At 42.2% G+C, this 20,354-nt stretch overlaps 1 non-coding gene and 2 pseudogenes across 1 annotated transcript; all 3 read right to left on the bottom strand.

The window, feature by feature from the left end:
- Positions 1 to 2,503: 2,503 nt before the first annotated feature.
- Tkt-ps1 (transketolase, pseudogene 1) lies at positions 2,504 to 4,378 on the bottom strand (annotated as a pseudogene).
- Positions 4,379 to 9,722: 5,344 nt separating this feature from the next.
- On the bottom strand, positions 9,723 to 9,829 carry LOC120098429 (U6 spliceosomal RNA). The gene has a single exon (XR_015643209.1). It is a non-coding gene; the product is annotated as a U6 spliceosomal RNA (small nuclear RNA).
- A 9,745-nt stretch (positions 9,830 to 19,574) lies between these two features.
- Positions 19,575 to 19,884, bottom strand: Atp5mg-ps5 (ATP synthase membrane subunit g, pseudogene 5; annotated as a pseudogene).
- Between the last annotated feature and the right edge of the window lie 470 nt (positions 19,885 to 20,354).

Raw genomic sequence — 20,354 nt, 5'->3', positions numbered from 1 at the left:
TGGTTCTGGGATACATAAGGAAGCAAGCTGGAAGGAAGGGGTGTTCCTTCATGGTTTTTACCATTGAATTCCTGCTTTTACTTCCCTCAGTGATGGACAATGTCTTGGAAGTATAAGCCAAAGGGATCATCCCCCCACCTTGTTGTTTTATGTCATAAGACAGAGTCATTTGGGAAAAGAGAACATCAGTAGAGAAAATGTCTCCATAAGAATGTAGGCAAGCCTGTAGTGCATTTTCTTAATTAGTATTTGGTGTGGAAGAGTCCAGTCTACGGTGGGTGGTCCCACTCTTAGGCTAGTGACCTTGAGTTCTATAGGAAAGCAGGCTCAGCAAAGCCACAAGGAGAAAGCCAGTAAGTATCAGTTCTCCATGTCGTATGCCTAGCTCCTGCTTTCAGGTTCCTGTCTTGACTTTCTTCAGTGATGAGCAGTGATGTGGAAGCAGAAGCTGAATAAACCCTTTCCTCCCCAAGTTACTTTTGGTCATGGTGCTTCATCACTGCAATACTAACCCTGACTAAGATAGTTGCTTTAACTCAGAGTATTTTATTACAGCAACAGACATGTAAGTGCCCATGTATGTGTGTAAGCACACACGTATGTACATACTTGTATTGATGCAGAAGCCTATGGTTCATGTCAGGTATCTTCCTTGCTCTCCATCTTGTATATTGAGGCAGCATCTCTTACTGAACCCAGAGCTCACTGTTTGAGGTAGTTGGGTAGCCACCTGGTTTCAGGAATTCTTCCTTTCTTTCTCCGTGTGCTGGGATCACAGGTGGGCCACAACACCAACTTGCCTTTGCTTCTGGGAGTCTGAACTCTCATTTACAAGGCAAATGCTTTGCTCTCTGAGCCATCTCACCAGCTGTTTTTCCTTTTTATGTTCTGAGTAATCAGTTTTTCTTGTACCAATGGTTTTCAAAAATTGCGTTTTCCTTTTTTTGTGATGGAACTTTTTCTTTAACACAAACATTTCTCAGAAGTTCAACATATAAAGCTAGTATGTTCTAGCTGATTGAAAATAGGTGGAGAAGGAGATGTGTACACTTGTTTATTTCATATATAGGATTCTGGAAATGCACACATCATGGTTCCTAATCAGGAGAGACAGATTCATTCAGTGACTACTTACTGGCTGCACCCGGACCCTTGCAGGATGTGATATATCCAGTCTTAAACAAAGCCAGCAGGAGAGTCAAACAAGGTGTGCAGTCAATGCTTGGGTGTCTCAGGGTCTGTAGTCTAAGCCCTGGCTGGTTTTTTCTCTTGCAGGTCTGAACGTTCATATAATTTAAACCATCTGAGCATAAATCAATCCAAGAATCTCTAAATTGATATTTGTGTTTTTCTGACTTGAGTACTTCTTGTTTTTTCTTTATTTATAAGTCATCCAATGCGCTCAGTGTTCACCAGAGCGTTTCTCTGTTGTTGGCAGTGAAGTAGGCAGATGCCTTGGGCCAGTCTCATTAGAGAAGAGGGACTTGTCACGCCCACCACCACCACATCAGCACCCCACAGATAAATCTCCTAAGCAAAATGAGCATCGTCCTTTTGTACAGTCTGAATGAAGACTCATTCCTGTGGGACACAATTATAGCTTCTGTTTCTGCTGTCTCGAATGTAGAATGTCTAAGATGAAGTTTACATAGTGATTCTCCTTAATCATAAAGAATGTGTTCCTAGACCTGCAGTGGATCCCTGAAACTCTGGCTAATACCAAACTCCATCAGTACTATGGCTATCCTAGACAGATCTAGGATAAAAGCTAGCTTGGAAATGAAGTATGAGATTAATAACAACAGTAACTAATCATATGTGTAACAGTATGATATAATGAAAGTTGTGCAGAATGTACGATTGGCTTATTTGTGGAAGTTTCATTTAGTGTTTGTCCTTGCCTTGCCTTCCTCTTTCCAAATCTCTTCTCTTTCCTTTATCTTTCCCTTTCCGTGTTTGACAACCAACTGTGGGTAATTGAAACCCTGGCAAGGGAAAGTGTGGATAAGCAGGATGACCACAGTGTAGACTTTATCTTCTTCTTTCCAGTGTTATTGGTAAACTCACATCTTGAATCAGCTGGCCCTTCCTGAAGCTGGCTGCCTGCTTCTGCATCCTTTTGGATCTGGCATGAGAGCAGGGGAGACAGATGTTACTGTGAGCATAGGGGACAAATCCTGGCTCTGCCACTTCCTGGTTGCAAATCCCTGGCAAATGCTCCAACTTCCTTGAGTTTCAGAACATATTAATACAATGAGCAGAACAGCAGAACTACTGTGTGAATAGAAAAATACTGGTGTGGGAGTGGCAAAATGCTTGACTGGAAGGTACTTACTGGGGGCACATGAAGGTAGCAGTGAGCAGGTCTGTGAGGGAGGCCTGAGGCATCACACTTCCTTTTTTTCCCCCTCAAAACATATATTTACCTCTCTACTCAGTACATCCTTGAGCACCTTTGCCAGAACCTCTTGGGAATGTGTAGTTCACCCATCCCACGTCCTGCCTATCCCTTGGAGACAAGGCCCTTCACAGTTTGCACAATGGCGTCCTTGTCAATACCAAAGATCTTCAGTAGCTCAGCTGGCTTCCCACTTCATGGTACTTGGCTGACAGCCAGGCGAGTGACGGTGACTCCAGATTCTCCCACTGTGGCAGCAGACACTGCCTTGCCTATGCCACCTTCATAGTAGTGGTCCTCTGTGGTGAGGATCCTGCCTTTGGTTGCTTGGGCAGAGTCAAGAATGAGCTTTCTGTCCAGAGGCACGAAGGTGAAGGGGTCCAGCACACGGATACCGATCTTTCTTCAGCATCTCTGCAACAGCCGAGGCCTCCTACAGAGTTACACCCGCCGCGATCACTGTCACTGTCATCCTTGCTCTTCAGGACCACCCTGGCTTGGCCAACCTGGAAATTCTCTTTGTTGCTATAGATAATGGCATTTCTGGGCGGCTGGTCTGGATGAAGCAGATGCCCTTTGTATTGGCTGTAATTCCACTGCCTTCATTGGTGCGACTCCATAACGGGTAAAAGACAGTAGACATAGGGTCGGACGGAAACATGGCCAGGTCTTCCAGGGCCATCCTAGAGGGCCTGTCTTCTCCAGTGGGAAGCCGCAGTGGGAGCCACAGAGATTGAGGTTGCTGCAGTCGTGCGAATCTAGTCGAAGGCCCGTGTGAAGAAGGCTGCAAAAGTGCTACAGAAGGGCACTGTCCTGTCACGTGTGGCACAGCCCACAGCAACGCTCATCATGTTTTGCTCAGCAATGCAGCACTTAATGAAACGCTCTGGGTGCACCTTTCTGAAGAGCTTCGAGAAGGTGGGATTTTTGGTTTCTCCATCCAGGGCGATGATGCGGTCACTGGAATGGCCCAGCTTGGCAAGGGCCAGTCCATAGGCCTTCCGGGTGGCTATCTTGTCCCCCACTTTGTATCTGGGTGGGCTAGGCATTCAGATGTTGGCAGTATCCACTAAAGGGGCATCCTCCTGAGGGGGAGTGGCCAGGATCTTCTTTTTGTTCTGAACCTGGCTGTACATCTCCTGGATAATGTGCTCAGCCATGTTTTTGGGGAGGGACTTCCCGTGCCATGCCTCCTTGTCTTCGATCCCTGTGATTGCGCTGCCCTTGAAGGTCTTGGCAATGATGGTTGTTGGTTGGTGCTTGGCCTGACCAAACGTCTTGCACAGCTCCCCCATGCTGTGTCCATCCACAATGATGGTGTGCCAGCCAAAGGCCTCACAACGCTTCTGGTAGATGTTTACCTGGTGCTGCAGCAGAGTTAGGTCGCTCTGGGCCAGATGGTTGATGTAAAAAATGGCAACGAGGTTGTCCAGCTTGTAAATTCCAGCAAAGGCCATGGCCTCCCAGATGGAGCCCTCAGACACCTCCCTGTCTCCCAGCATGCAATAGACCTCGGTAGCTGGCTTTGTCGAAGTATTTGCCTGTGTATGCTATCCTGCAAGCAGCTCCCAGCCCCTGGCCCAGGGAGCCAGTGGCCACTTCGGTGAAGGTTTGTTTCGGGACAGGAAGCCAATCCAAGTCAGAGCTGATCTTCCTCAGGTTCAGCAGCTCCATCTCGGGCAGGAAGCCAGCTTCAGCCCAGACTGCATATAACATGGGAGCTGCATGGCCTTGGAGAGTACAAAGCGATCATTGTGAGGGGTTTGGGAATCCAGGGCCTTGTAGTGCATGGTATGGAAAAACAGGACAGCCATGGTCTCTGCAGTGCTGCAGCATGATGTGGGATGGCCCAACCCTGCTGCAGTGGTGGCCTAGTTGGATGGAACTGATGCGCAGGAAATTGGCTGTGTCCTTCAGGGCCTGGAGCTTCTGCTTATCTGGCTTGTGCTAACCTTCCATGGTGCGGTTAGGTGAGGACGAGGATGCTGACTGAGGAGAGAGACACAGAGCCAGTGGCGGCTCAGGACATGACTGGCAGTGACCTGGCAGTGACCTGGCAGTGACCTGGCACTGCACTTCCAACAGTCTTTCCAGGGATAGCTAACACTCAGAGGCATAGTGCACAAGTGTGATTGAATCTTGACTTTATCAGTTTGTCCAAGACAAAGCATTTTGTCTGAGTTTGAGTCTGTTAATTTTTAAAGATTATTTAAGGGAGAGAGAGAGAGAGAGAGAGAGCTAGCTGTCAGGACTGAACTCAAGTTGTCAAGTTTGTGGGCAAGTGTCTGTTTTTTTTTTCTTTCTTTCTTTCTTTCCTTCTTTTATTTTTTATAGCAGACAAAATAACTTTATTAAAGTGATGTTAGCTAATTTCACAGGACAAATTGGCTGATACCACAGGAAGGCAGGTAGCATACTATTGTAGATAAATGTACTGTTTCTTTTCTTTTTTTTTTTTATTAACTTGAGTATTTCTTATATACATTTCGAGTGTTATTCCCTTTCCCGGTTTCCGGGCAAACATACCCCTCCCCCCTCCCCTTCCCTATGGGTGTTCCCCTCCCCACCCTCCCCCCATTGCCGCCCTCCCCCCAACAGTCTAGTTCACTGGGGGTTCAGTCTTAGCAGGACCCAGGGCTTCCCCTTCCACTGGTGCTCTTACTAGGATATTCATTGCTATCTATGAGGTCAGAGTCCAGGGTCAGTCCATGTATAGTCTTTAGGTATTGGCTTAGTCCCTGGAAGCTCTGGTTGCTTGGCATTGTTGTACATATGGGGTCTCGAGGCCCTTCAGGCTCTTCTAGTTCTTTCTCTGATTCCTTCAACGGGGGTCCTATTCTCAGTTCAGTGGTTTGCTGCTGGCATTCGATTCTGTATTTGCTGTATTCTGGCTGTGTCTCTCAGGAGCGATCTACATCCGGCTCCTGTCGGTCTGCACTTCTTTGCTTCATCCATCTTGTCTAATTGGATGGCTGTATATGTATGGGCCACATGTGGGGCAGGCTCTGAATGGGTGTTCCTTCAGTCTCTGTTTTAATCTTTGCCTCTCTCTTCCCTGCCAAGGGTATTCTTGTTCCCCTTTTAAAGAAGGAGTGAAGCATTCACATTTTGATCATCCGTCTTGAGTTTCATTTGTTCTAGGCATCTAGGGTAATTCAAGCATTTAGGCTAATAGCCACTTATCAATGAGTGCATACCATGTAGGTCTTTCTGTGATTGGGTTAGCTCACTCAGGATGATATTTTCCAGTTCCAACCATTTGCCTACGAATTTCATAAAGTCGTGGTTTTTGATAGCTGAGTAATATTCCATTGTGTAGATGTACCACATTTTCTGTATCCATTCCTCTGTTGAAGGGCATCTGGGTTCTTTCCAGCTTCTGGCTATTATAAATAAGGCTGAGATGAACATAGTGGAGCACGTGTCTTTTTTATATGTTGGGGCATCTTTTGGGTATATGCCCAAGAGAGGTATAGCTGGATCCTCAGGCAATTCAATGTCCAATTTTCTGAGGAACCTCCAGACTGAATTCCAGAATGGTTGTACCAGTCTGCAATCCCACCAACAATGGAGAAGTGTTCCTCTTTCTCCACATCCTCGCCAGCATCTGCCGTCACCTGAGTTTTTGATCTTAGTCATTCTCACTGGTGTGAGGTGAAATCTCAGGGTTGTTTTGATTTGCATTTCCCTTATGACTAAAGATGTTGAACATTTCTTTAGGTGTTTCTCAGCCATTCGGCATTCCTCAGCTGTGAATTCTTTGTTTAGCTCTGAACCCCATTTTTTAATAGGGTTATTTGTCTCCTTGCGGTCTAACTTCTTGAGTTCTTTGTATATTTTGGATATAAGGCCTCTATCTGTTGTAGGATTGGTAAAGATCTTTTCCCAATCTGTTGGTTGCCGTTTTGTCCTAACCACAGTGTCCTTTGCCTTACAGAAGCTTTGCAGTTTTATGAGATCCCATTTGTCGATTCTTGATCTTAGAGCATAAGCCATTGGTGTTTTGTTCAGGAAATTTTTTCCAGTGCCCATGTGTTCCAGATGCTTCCCTAGTTTTTCTTCTATTAGTTTGAGTGTGTCTGGTTTGATGTGGAGGTCCTTGATCCACTTGGACTTAAGCTTTGTACAGGGTGATAAGCATGGATCGATCTGCATTCTTCTACATGTTGACCTCCAGTTGAACCAGCACCATTTGCTGAAAATGCTATCTTTTTTCCATTGGATGGTTTTGGCTCCTTTGTCAAAAATCAAGTGCCCATAGGTGTGTGGGTTCATTTCTGGGTCTTCAATTCTGTTTCATTGGTCTATCTGTCTGTCTCTGTACCAATACCATGCAGTTTTTATCGCTATTGCTCTGTAATACTGCTTGAGTTCAGGGATAGTGATTCCCCCTGAAGTCCTTTTATTGTTGAGGATAGTTTTAGCTATCCTGGGTTTTTTGTTATTCCAGATGAATTTGCAAATTGTTCTGTCTAACTCTTTGAAGAATTGGATTGGTATTTTGATGGGGATTGCATTGAATCTGTAGATCGCTTTTGGTAAAATGGCCATTTTTACTATATTAATCCTGCCAATCCATGAGAATGGGAGATCTTTCCATCTTCTGAGGTCTTCTTCAATTTCTTTCTTCAGAGCCTTGAAGTTCTTATTGTACAGATCTTTTACTTGCTTTGTTAAAGTCACACCGAGGTACTTTATATTATTTGGGTCTATTATGAAGGGTGTCGTTTCCCTAATTTCTTTCTCGGCTTGTTTCTCTTTTGTGTAGAGGAAGGCTACTGATTTATTTGAGTTAATTTTATACCCAGCCACTTTGCTGAAGTTGTTTATCAGCTTTAGTAGTTCTCTGGTGGAACTTTTGGGATCACTTAAATAAACTATCATATCATCTGCAAATAGTGATATTTTGACTTCTTCTTTTCCGATCTGTATCCCCTTGACCTCCTTTTGTTGTCTGATTGCTCTGGCTAGAACTTCAAGAACTATATTGAATAAGTAGGGAGAGAGTGGGCAGCCTTGTCTAGTCCCTGATTTTAGTGGGATTGCTTCAAGTTTCTCTCCATTTAGTTTAATGTTAGCAACTGGTTTGCTGTATATGGCTTTTACTATGTTTAGGTATGGGCCTTGAATTCCTATTCTTTCCAGGACTTTTATCATGAAGGGGTGTTGAATTTTGTCAAATGCTTTCTCAGCGTCTAATGAAATGATCATGTGGTTTTGTTCTTTCAGTTTGTTTATATAATGGATCATGTTGATGGTTTTCCGTATATTAAACCATCCCTGCATGCCTGGGATGAAGCCTACTTGATCATGGTGGATGATTGTTTTGATGTGCTCTTGAATTCGGTTTGCCAGAATTTTATTGAGTATTTTTGCGTCGATATTCATAAGGGAAATTGGTCTGAAGTTCTCTTTCTTTGTTGGGTCTTTGTGTGGTTTAGGTATAAGAGTAATTGTGGTTTCATAGAAGCAATTCGGTAGTGCTCCATCTGTTTCAATTTTGTGGAATAGTTTGGATAATATTGGTATGAGGTCTTCTATGAAGGTTTGATAGAATTCTGCACTAAACCCGTCTGGACCTGAGCTCTTTTTGGTTGGGAGACCTTTAATGACTGCTTCTATTTCCTTAGGAGTTATGGGGTTGTTTAACTGGTTTATCTGTTCCTGATTTAACTTCGGTACCTGGTATCTGTCTAGGAAATTGTCCATTTCCTGAAGATTTTCAAGTTTTGTTGAATATAGGCTTTTATAGTAAGATCTGATGATTTTTTGAATTTCCTCTGAATCTGTAGTTATGTCTTTCTTTTCATTTCTGATTTTGTTAATTTGGACACACTCTCTGGGTCCTCTCATTAGTCTGGCTAATGGTTTATCTATCTTGTTGATTTTCTCAAAGAACAACTTTTGGTTCTGTTGATTCTTTCTATGGTCCTTTTTGTTTCTACTTGGTTGATTTCAGCTCTGAGTTTGATTATTTCCTGCCTTCTACTCCTCCTGGGTGTATTTGCTTCTTTTTGTTCTAGAGCTTTTAGGTGTGCTGTCAAGCTGCTGACAGATGCTCTTTCCTGTTTCTTTCTGCAGGCACTCAGCGCTATGAGTTTTCCTCTTAGCACAGCTTTCATTGTGTCCCATAAGTTTGGGTATGTTGTACCTTCATTTTCATTAAATTCTAAAAAGTTTTTAATTTCTTTCTTTATTTCTTCCTTGGCCAGGTTATCATTGAGTAGAGCATTGTTCAATTTCCACATATATGTGGGCATTCTTCCCTTATTGTTATTGAAGACCAGTTTTAGGCCGTGGTGGTCTAATAGCACGCATGGGATTATTTCTATCTTTCTGTACCTGTTGAGGCCCGTTTTTTGACCAATTATATGGTCAGTTTTGGAGAAAGTACCATGAGGAGCTGAGAAGAAGGTATATCCTTTTGCTTTAGGATAGAATGTTCTATAAACATCCGTTAAGTTCATTTGGCTCATGACTTCTCTTAGTCTGTCTACGTCTCTGTTTAATTTCTGTTTCCATGATCTGTCCATTGATGAGAGTGGGGTGTTGAAATCTCCCACTATTATTGTGTGAGGTGCAATGTGTGTTTTGAGCTCTAGTAAGGTTTCTTTCACGTATGTAGGTGCCCTTGTATTTGGGGCATAGATATTTAGGATTGAGAGTTCATCTTGGTGGATATTTCCTTTGATGAATATGAAGTGTCCTTCCTTATCTTTTTTGATGACTTTTAGTTGGAAATTGATTTTATTTGATATTAGAATGGCTACTCCAGCTTGCTTCTTCCGACCATTTGCTTGGAAAGTTGTTTCCCAGCCTTTCACTCTGAGGTAGTGTCTGTCTTTGTCTCTGAGGTGTGTTTCCTGTAGGCAGCAGAATGCAGGGTCCTCGTTGTGTATCCAGTTTGTTAATCTATGTCTTTTTATTGGGGAGTTGAGGCCATTGATGTTGAGAGATATTAAGGAATAGTGATTATTGCTTCCTGTTATATTCATATTTGGATGTGAGGTTATGTTTGTGTGCTTTTCTTCTCTTTGTTTTGTTGCCAAGACGATTAGTTTCTTGCTTCTTCTAGGGTATAGCTTGCCTCCTTATGTTGGGCTTTACCATTTATTATCCTTTGTAGTGCTGGATTTGTAGAAAGATATTGTGTAAATTTGGTTTTGTCATGGAATATCTTGGTTTCTCCATCTATGTTAATTGAGAGTTTTGCAGGATACAGTAACCTGGGCTGGCATTTGTGTTCTCTTAGGGTCTGTATGACATCAGTCCAGAATCTTCTGGCCTTCATAGTTTCTGGCGAAAAGTCTGGTGTGATTCTGATAAAAATATGGAACGCTTCATGAATTTGCGTGTCATCCTTGCGCAGGGGCCATGCTAATCTTCTCTGTATCGTTCCAATTTTAATATATGTGTTGCCAAAGCGATCACTACTGTTTCTTTTTTTTTTCCATCTTTATTAAATTGGGTATTTCTAATTTACACTTTAAATGTTATTCCCTTTCCCGGTTTCCAGGCCAACATCCCCCTAACCCCTCCCTCTCCCCTTCTATATTGGTGTTCCCCTCCCCATTCTCCCCCTATTACCGCCCTCCCCCCAAGAATCCCTTTGACTGGGGGTTCAGCCTTGGCAGGACCAAGGGCTTCCCCTTCCACTGGTGCTCTTACTAGGCTATTCATTGCTAACTATGAGTTTGGAGCCCAGGGTCAGTCCATGTATAGTCTTTAGGTAGTGGCTTAGTCCCTGGAAGCTCTGGTTGGTTGGCATTGTTGTACATATGGGGTCTCAAGCCCCTTCATCTTAGCCTGTTTCTTAACTAGAATCATTATGTTGTTTTTCTAGAGAACAGTATCACAATCAGAGCATTTATTGTTAGTGTTGTTGTTGTTGTTGTTGTTGTTGTTGTTGGTGCTTTTCCTAGTTAAAGTTTTGATGCATCACACTACAAATTGACAATGCAGATATGAGGATGCTGGCAAAGGAGCTGCAGCAGCTGGCAGAGGGCAAATGTCTTTGGATGGTGCCTTGTATAGTGCCACGCCTAGAGGTGAAGTGCACCTTGGTCAGGTGTCTCTTCACAGCAACAGAGCAGTGAGGTTCTAAGACAGGGTGTAACTGTGGATTGGGTAGATACTCCACTATACTGTTCCCAGTTTTCAGAGTAGGCAATTAAAATTTATGGTCTTTAAGTGTGTTGTTCAAGTAGCCATTTTTCAAGTATAAACATAAAGACTACAGAGGTCATGTTTGTTTTGTATTCATAAAACTGTAGGGAAGCTATGATAGTAACATCATATTTAGTCTTCAGATTCTGTGTTGCTTATTTCTCATCTCACTGCTTCATAGATCCCTGGGTAGTAGGAATCCCTTCTGTGGTTTTTCTGCTCATGTTTCCAGGCTACAGCTGGGAGACGATGGACAGACACAGGTATTTGAATCTCCTCCTGGTCAACTGCTGTGCTCACAGTGCTTTGAGCCATCAATGGAAGGAAATTGAATGAGAGTGCTCTACATTGCCAATCTGGGCTGGCATCTTATCACTTAGCCAGGCTTTGGCCTCGTATCTTGTGTTCAATGTTGGTAATGATATCTCTAAGCTTGATTAGCAGCATTTACATCCCAGTAAGCATGAATCTGAATTCGCTTTAGCATGATGCTTCATCAGGGAGAAACGCAGACACTGCTCTGTGCCAGAGGCCATGGGTTCCTTACTTAGGGTGCTCATTAAAATATGACACCCTTTCAAGGATTTACTTTTCTCAACTTGAGTGAGTAAAACTTGCCACATGGTTTTGTAAAATGTCACTCTGCCTGAAGTAGTCCTGGGAATTGGATGCTTGTTGGAAAAAAAAATCTCTTTTTTCCGGGAAGTACTCAGGCATGGATAGCAGGTGTGCTAGGAGTTGGCCGGCTACTCCCATACTCATTCTTTTATTCTCCATGTTTCCCTCTAGCAGTAAACTCAACTCTTCCTTTATTTTGTCCTGTGGTTTTTGGGTGCACAGATCCCATACACAATTCCAGAATCAGGCAATGACTGACACAATCCAACTCCAATATTCTTCTCCTGGTCTCCCACATTAATTTCCTTTGAGTCAAGTGACCTATTTCAGGGGAAGGAAATATATCACTGGAGGTGGGTATGTACCAGTGGAGGTAACATGTTCCTTTCCATGGATCATTTATGATAAAAGAATGTGAGGTTCGAAACAGAGGCAGCTATTTTCCTATTTTTGCTGTCATTGAATGAAGTTTCAGTTACTGTGTATATTTGAATGAATATCCATCAAATGGATTCTGATAATGAAGTTGACTTGTGGAAGGCAGAACTGAAAAAACAAACACAAGCAAAAAACCAAAACCACCAAGACACCTAGGGTCTGTGGAAGTATTGCCTAAATGGCCAGCAAGCTTCACTGTAAGATTCTTCCAACTAGAACTCAATTGCAAAACCATTTGAATAGTTTTCAATGATTTGCTAAAAAATTCTGATCTCATATTTAACATCTCTAATAAATACCTTTACTCTGAATAGATTATGCTTTATTTTGACAATTTGAATGACTTCTTCAACTTGTCTCTTGATGGTCAATGAGTCAGAAATATAAGAAATGGTGAGTCTTCCACTAGTAGCCCTCAGATGAAGATGTAGAACTCTCAGCTCTTCCTGTACCATGCCTGCCTAGACGCTACCATGTTCCTACCTTGATGATAGTGGACTGAGCCTCTGAACCTGTAAGCCAGCCCCACTTAAATGTTTTCCTTATAAGACTTGCCTTGGTTATGGTGTCTGTTCACAGCAGTAAAACCCTAACTAAGACAGAAGTTGGTACCAGGGACTGGGGTATTACTGTGATAGGCCTGACCATGCTTTTGTTTGGAAGAATGTGGATTTGGAGACTTTGGATTTGGAAAGCAGTGGAATGTTTTAAATGGGGCTTAATGGGCCACTCTAGTAGGAATATGGAAGACTGTTGCTGGGAGTAATTTGGACCTGGCCCGAGGGGTTTCAGAGGAGAAGAATTTCAGAATGTGGTGTAGACTGTTTTTGTGGTATTTTGGTGAAGAATGTGGTTGCTTTTTGCCCTTGTCTGAAGAGTCTACCTGAGGCTAAGGTAAAGAGATTTTTATTAATTGAATTGACAAAAGAAATCTCAATAAAAGCCCAACAGAGACTTCATTCTCTGGTTAAGTCTCATGAAGAACATTTTGAACAAGCATAGCAAGCTTAGAAAGGAAAAATATACAATATGTGGTTTGAGTATTAAAGGGATATTAGAAAGTGAAATGGAGTCAAATCCTGTGTTCTAGGAGATATCAAGATTATGGGAGTAATGACCTCGGGGCAAGATTCCGCCCAGCAATTTAGGTCCAGGTATGGTAGTACAAGCCTTTAATCCCAGGAGGCAAAGACAAAATCTCTGAGTTTAGATCAGAGCAAGTTCTAGGGAAAGGATAACTTAAATTCAGGTTTGGCGGCCCACCCCTTTAATTCCAGTGCTTAGGAGACAGGCATGCAGATCTCTGAATTCAAAGTCAGTCTACAGCGCAAGTTCCAGGACAGCCAAGCTTAGGCAGTGAAGGATTTGGAAAACAGAAAGCTGGTGATAATGTGATAGAACAAGGGGCCATGTTCCAGCTCCAGGAAGCAGCTTTAGCTACGTGGCTCTGGTTTTAGAGCGAAAAATAGATGGGACTACTGTGACAATTGATGCTGGTTAGCTGGAGCTAAGAAATTAGTGGTGATTGAGAAGAGACCAGAATGACTGAGGTGAAATCTTCTGGGAAGTTTTTTCTGACAGCACAAAGAAGCTGTGTTCCAGAGATAGCCAAGGTTGTACCTTGTGCTACAGCTGTACTTGGTAATGTGTAAGAGTCACCCAGTTAGTACTCTGGGCATGAAAGAATCATGAAGAAAAACTGAGGCTTGGCAATGTGAGAGGCCGTAGAAGCCAATTGGTGTAGTTGACAGCCCAGGACTGAAGGGGTCATGCAAAGGAGTTGAGTCTTGGTACCATGAAGAGAGCTTATGAGAGGCTATTGGTGAAGCCAAGTTGTAGTGGCTCCAGTATATTGGAGACAGCAGTACCATGGGATGATCACCAAGAACAGCTGAGACAATGGAGTAGATCAACCTGAGTTTAGAGTACTACAAAGGGCAGAGCTGGAGAAGTGACAGCAGCCCTTTTCAGGAGCCCAGAAGATCATGTATAGATCCCAGACATTGAAATAAGAAGCTGTAACATTGAAGTTACCTTGGAGACTCCAAGATGTTTGAGACGTCAGAGCCATGAGATATTTCCTGAGGAAAGCTGCTAACAGGGAGTGGAACCAGCCCAGGAAAAAGAAGTTTGTTGTAATCAACAAAGATGAAAAAGGAGTGGAGATCTGAAGACTGCTTCGACATCAGACATGGAGATGCAGAGTTTTAGAGTTTGCCCAGATGACTTCCTGCCTTGCTTTGAGGATTATAGTTAAGTGATTGGATGAGTCTCAGAAAAGACTTTGAACTTTGGACTTTTACCATTGTTGAGACTGCTATAGACTATGGGGACTTTGGAAGTTGGACTAAATATATTTTGCATTATGCTATGTTTAGGGATGGCCCCCATAAACTTATGTTTGAACAAGCCTACTGGGGCCAGGGAGTGGAATGTAATGGTTTGTATATGTTTGGTTTGTATATGCTTGGTTTGTATATGCTTGGCCTAGGGAGTGGCACTATTAGGAGTCGTGGCCTTGTTGGCATAGGTGTGTCACTGTGAGTGTGGGCTTAAGACCTCACCCTAGCTCCCTGGAAGTCAGTCTTCCATTAGCAGCCTTCAGATGAAGATGTAGATCTCTCAGCTCCTCCTGCACCATGCCTGCCTGGGTGCTGCCGTCCTCCCACTGATGGTAATGGACTGAACCTCTGAACTTGTAAGCCAGCCCCAATTAAATGTTGTCTGTATAAGAGAAAAAAAAGAAATGGCAAGTACAGATCCCAATATAGACTAAATTCTTTGCTTGCATAACTGTTGCACATTTTTGTCAGGGTTGAGAGATGATAATTGCTTTATTTGACAGCATTTGCAGTCTTTGGATAGAAGGAAAAATAATTATATAATCTGTATGGTAAATGACTCTCTCTCATCTCCTTCTGGTCTACCTTTATGACTTTAAAGGGAATATAGAGCTGTAGCCCAAATGGTTTTCTCTCTGACTTTCAACTAATGAAGTCTCATAAAGGATTCTGTGGACAGTAATGGATGTTTTGACAAGTTTGCTTCATTTGGAACAATTTCTTTCCCTGGGTGTGTATCTGCTCAGAGCTGCACACATGCCAATTCTGGCCTATCGTTGTGACTTGAGAGGGAGTATGATGAGGTAGGGGATGCTTCAGGGAAAGGCTTCTCGGTTCTTTAAAAAACAGGGGATTTTGAATTGCTGTACCTCTAGGCTTCTTATAGTGTGAGTCTTTTCAGCGGGTTGTCAGCGTCTTCTTTCTTTATGTCTTAACTTGTGTCACAAAAAAGCATCCTGATGCGTTCTGTCAGGACCATGTGAGTTAGGGAGTTGTTGATTCCCCTAAGGAGCCTAAAAAGAGAAAAAGAAAACGACATCTAAATAAATCTACAGTGGCTCTTTTATGCATATGTGGCCACACTGGTTCTCTGTGCACAGCAATACTCTTAACATGAACAAGATGAGTGGTCTGTGTAATTGCTGAATTTGGAGGGCTCTATTTTGCAAAGCAGTGGTACTTGAACATTATCTGTAGATTATCATAAATTCATGGGCTCACTCTCATACACATTTAAGAAAACATCTTTTATGAGTATATACAGGGATAGTATTGAAATACTTAATAAGCATTTTAAGAATCTAAATTCATGTACAGAAATAAAAAGAAATCAGACAGGTGGTGCAGCACATCTTTAAATCTTAACTTTGGAGAAGTAAAGGCAGGTGGATCTCTTAGTTTGAGGCCAGCCTTATCTACAGTGGGAGTTCCAGGACAGTCAGGGATACACAGAGAAACCCTGCCTTGAAAAACCAAGTAAATAAATTGTAGGCTTAGGGTTTTTAAAACCTACTTTTAGGGGTTGGGGATTTAGCTCAGCGGTAGAGCGCTTGCCTAGCGAGCACAAGGCCCTGGGTTCGGTCCCCAGCTCCGAAAAAAAAAAAAAAAGAAAAAAAAACCTACTTTTAATAAGGGTTCTCAAATGCTTCATCTCACTCCCCACTTCTAGCCCACTGTCCAAAGGCAGGCAAGAGAAGATAGTAAATAGGACCAGGGGATTTGGACTAGTTTAGAGGTAGTTCCTTGGGGGCAATTTGAAGCTCTGTTTGTCATGATACCAGTAATAAAGTTCAGTAGTGTCAGGATAGCAAATCCAACCAGCAGCATGACCTAGCAGAAACTGCCAGTCCTCTGCCACCAAATCAGCAAGAATCAGTGGCATCGGCCAGGACCAGCAGAGGTGCCAGAAGTTCTGTGACATGCTTCAGTGAAGTAAAGAAGCAGTGAAGATGAAGACTTGAGACCAATGAAGCATTGCAACACTAGCTATGCAAGCACACCGTCACTGTCCATTGAGACCTAGTTATACTCTCTCCAAACATTACTTGTCCTCCATGGGCCTTACCTTAGTAAAACAGCACATCAGTCAGCCTCAGCACATGAATTTGTATCAGTAAAGAAACCAGACGAGTCTGTATCACTTGACATATCTAGAAACTTCCACTTCAGTAAACAAAAAGAAATTAATCATGTATTCCTTGGTATTCTCTGTTCTAAACCTATAAAACTCTTATCAAGTGTCCTAAGTTATAGGACATTAAATCATTAAAATAATCATGATTTACAGATCAGTTGTTTGTTGAATCTTAGGAATTGTGGCTCTGATGTGTTGATGGCAGGGCTGTTAGTTCTTAAGTAACACCCTGAGCTTGGGTACAGGGGCTTTCATCGACCTTGTACCTCAGTCTCCCTGTTCTGTTCAGTGCATAGTCATTAGGAGATCATCAGTCTTAAGGAATAGAGAGTTGCTTTTAAAAACAGTAATATTATGCATGCTTCTGCTGCACTAAGCAACCACATTAAAATTCATTCCTAGATTTTATAATACTGCCTGAAACTTTATATGGCTAAATTCTTTCTTATCGAGTAAACCATGAAAATCACTTACTGGAATGTCATTTTTAATTAAGCCTAAAGTATACTTGAGGCCAAATGAGAGGTTGTGCAGTGTGAAGGTTAAGTATGTACCTCTATTGCTGGGGTTTGCAGTCACACTCTGTCACTAACACATTCTTTAAAAATATTTTTATTAATTTTTTTGGATTTTTGTACAATTTGTTTTGATTGTATTCACCTTTACTTCTCTCTCTAAGACCTCCAAAATCCACTCAACCTCTCCATCCTTCCAGACTTTGTGTATTATTATCATTATTTTTTCAATAATCCATTGAATCTAATTTGTGTTGTCCATACATCTCTCTCTGTCTCTCTCTCTCATCTATCTATCTATCTATCTATCTATCTATCTATCTATCTATCTATCTATCTATCTATCTATCTATCACCTATAAATAATGTTTGTATTCCTGGCTATGAGAGTTGTCGACCTCTTAGGAGCCTACCCTTAAAGAAAGCATTCTCCCTACTCCAGAAGCCTTCGTTTGTCTGTAGCTCCTCAGTTAGGGCTAAGGGCTTGTGAACTCTCCCATCCAGGGTAGAGTGATAACTGGCTAAACCTTGTGCAGGTAGCCACAGATGCTGTGAGTGCATAAGTGTAGTGACCCTGTGATATATAGGAGAATGTTTTACCTTGGTCTTCCCCAACCTTGGGTTCTAATAATGTTTCTGCCCACTCTTTCCTGATTACCCCTGACCTTGAAAGGACATGAGACAGATGTTCCAATGGTGGCTGAGTACTTTGGCCAGTTTCAAGTTTCTGTGTTAACTGTCTATATCCATTGTGCATAAAAACTTCTTGAATAAGGACTGAGAACTTCACTGATCTATGAGTGAAGAGATATGAATTTAGAGTCCCATTTCATACTAAGTCCATTTAGCAGAATAGTAGGTTTAGCAGAATAGGAGCCTATGAGCTCCAAGCCATGAGCTTGGTCAGATTATAGTACTGGGCAAGTGTAGACTCTGGTGGAGTGAGCCTAAAATTCAACCAGAAAGTGACTGGCTACTCTCAATTACATTTATGTCACTATAGTACCCATGGACATATTTTACTATAATAGTCACAGTAATGCTTGTATTTAGAGTTCATAGCCAGATAAGACTGTCCTCTTGCAGAAGCCTATATAGCTCCTTCTAGTATTATGAAATATAGCCAATAGAGAAAAGCTTACTGGATAACACTAATTCGATTCATTTATGTTTTGTAAACAACATGTGTGGCAGTTTCAGTCCCAGGGCCTTACTGTCAAGTTCTAGCATACATCCAAGAGCAGTAGCAAAAGACTGTTTTGGGTGTTTAGCTTACATTTTAAATACATATTTGTCTCTCAGTTTCTTCACCTATAAAATACAAAAAGATATGCCTATGTCTCTTAAAAAAGTACTCTACTCAATTGGGTTTGTCAGTCAGAAACATGAAGCTTCCCAACTGGCCTTAGGCAGTAGTGTCTCTTGCTTCCCTGACTCAGCCATTTCTCTGGCTTTTGCTTGATCTGGCTAATGGTGGCTGAAATTTCATAAGTAGCCACACAGAAATTAATCCCAGGGATTTGGGCCTTGGATCAGCAATCATAACTTTGGATGTCCAGGTGGACTTTGGGGCTTGGTCTACTGTCAAGAATGTTTGTGCCTCTGCTTTTGCCAGGCAAAGGCATGATGTGGCAGGTGAAGAATATTGGTATTTTTCAGCAGTGTGTGGGAGCTTTCAACTGATGGTCACTATATGCATGGCTAACTGCTGGAGACAGGAGAATCAGCGGTGGGAAGCAAGCACAGATATGTTGGGACATCTTGAGTGTCTTGGGCAACAGATGAGAAAGGATACCATCTATGGAATCTTTGAAGTTTATGATGTATTGGTTAGTAACCTTTATGTGACTGGATTATGGGGATTTGGTGATGTGGGGTTGTGGGGTTGTGGAAAAGGTAGCTTGAAGTACCTTTTGGTTTTGAATAACCAAATGTACCTTAATGTTTAATAAACTGATTCTTCCTCACTGGCAAAAATCAGTTGTGCCTCAAGCCTCAGTGTTGGACTTAAGAGTAGTGCAGAATGGAGATTTAGAAAAGTAATTATATGTGGTGTAGAAATGTGGAAAGACACGTATATAATTAAGTTACCCAAGACAAAACAGCCATTGTGGAAGCTTTGGGAATAGAATCTAGGCCTGCTTGTCTTGTAGCCATTATAGGCTGGTATCTAGAGGAGACTGAAGTGGGCACACTCCTGAGGACAGAAAGTCTGGTCATGTTCAGGGTTTCTATTAATAGTTATTAGACTTTCAGGGGTCACATGGTGTCACCCCATCTTTCTTCACATGTCAAGTGGCAATTAAATGACCACAAATAGAAACATGACCATGTCTGTGGTTGCTCTAAAAGGCAAATGGATTCCCTCTTGGGAAGTTCTGGGGGCTTGAGGTACTTATGTGGAGCTTCTTGAGTTCAGTCTTGTATCTCCAGAACTGAGCTGCCTGTTGTGACTAGCAAACCATTGGGACAATTCCATTTCATTGAACATGAGAATCTGCTTTTGGAATCTGTGAGAGTCCAAAGGAATGATGGTGGTTTTCTTTGAGCAAAGATACTTGCAGAGTGTATGAGTGAAGAGAGTGGGTGGGCTGCTAGAGTGCTGGAGAGTGAAGGCTAACTTGTGCAAACGACAGCTTTTGACATTTTCTTGACAGATTTAGAAATCTTAAAACAAAATTATATGGCTTTGAAGGTAGCTTTTCTTGCATATTCCAGAGTCACATGAGCTGAACTGGGCATTAGGTCAAACACAGAGGCTTTGCAAATTCATTAGCATTTCTTGGACAATGGAAGCAGCCTGGGCTGGGCACCAGTCTTGAATAGCAAATGGATCAGTCAGCATTATCACTCGGTTTTTATTTTTTATTTGACAGTTAGTATTTTATTCAGATAGTAGTCTTATTACACATTGTCCAAGAACATTCAAACAAGAACTCAAATTGGAAGTTAAAGATTGGTCTTCAAACCTCATAACCAACAAGGCCGAGTTTGCCTATGATCTCTCCCATATAAAACCACATCCACACTTCAGTGGCCACCAAACTATTCAGCACAGCTTCCTTAACTGTAAGGTGTTTGAAGCTATCAGTTTTAGCACTTTGAATTATTTTTTTCACACTGTGAATAGCTGTAGGGATTTTACCAGGGGTTGGGGAAAACCAGCTCAACCTTGGCGGAATGCTAAAACGTGGTCAATCAAGGCTTCAAGTAAGTCACGGCAGCGGCCACAATAGATGGTGTCTTCTCAAAGTTATGGATGATCTTGGCCATGGTTTAATCACTCAGTTTTAATTTGCTCATGTGCAAATTTGTGTGTGTGTGTGTGTGTGTGTGTGTGTGACTCTAATATCTATTTTTGCAAGTGTTAAATATCACATCTTGACACTTTAGGATGTGAAGACTGTGGCAGAGATTGTCCTTATCCAAAATAGAGTGGTGTTTTTCCTCTCCTCTGGGTCTTCCGTCAGACTTCACTTTCTCCTTGTCTTTCTTAGTATTTGAAGATGCTGTTGTCTTACTGAATGTCTGTTCCTATGGGCTGCCTTTGTGTCACCCTCAAAATTTATGTTGAAATTTGGTATCCAACTTGATGTCTTATAGTATTAGGATATAAGACTTCTGAGGGGTGATTAGATTCTGAAAGTAGGGCCACTGGGAATTGACTTATAGGCCTCGTAAGGTCTTTGAGCCTTAAAGCTACTTTGCCCTATAGCAGGTGGGAACACAGTGAATTCACCTGT

The sequence above is a fragment of the Rattus norvegicus genome, chromosome 18 (genome assembly GCF_021556685.1).
Source record: "Rattus norvegicus strain SHRSP/BbbUtx chromosome 18, alternate assembly SHRSP_T2T, whole genome shotgun sequence".
NCBI lineage: Eukaryota > Metazoa > Chordata > Mammalia > Rodentia > Muridae > Rattus > Rattus norvegicus.
The sequence above is the reverse complement of the archived record's forward strand: the minus strand, read 5'-3'. Positions and strand labels throughout refer to the sequence as shown.